Source organism: Sinocyclocheilus anshuiensis, unplaced genomic scaffold (assembly GCF_001515605.1).
Source record: "Sinocyclocheilus anshuiensis isolate Anshui unplaced genomic scaffold, SAMN03320099.WGS_v1.1 scaffold527, whole genome shotgun sequence".
Lineage (NCBI taxonomy): Eukaryota > Metazoa > Chordata > Actinopteri > Cypriniformes > Cyprinidae > Sinocyclocheilus > Sinocyclocheilus anshuiensis.
Window position 1 is genome coordinate 512,912 of NW_015548227.1, and position 289 is coordinate 513,200.

The window sequence follows — 289 nt, forward strand, 5'->3', positions numbered from 1 at the left end:
AGACAGACAGACAGACAGACAGATAGATAGATAGATAGATAGATAGATAGATAGATAGATGTCAGACAGACACAGACAGACAGACACAGACAGACAGATGTCAGACAGACAGACAGATAGATAGATAGATGTCAGACAGACAGACAGATAGATAGATGTCAGACAGACAGAGAGATAGATAGATGTCAGACAGATAGATAGATAGATAGATAGTCAGACACACAGACAGACAGACAGACAGACAGATAGATAGACAGACAGACAGACAGACAGATAGATGTCAGACAAA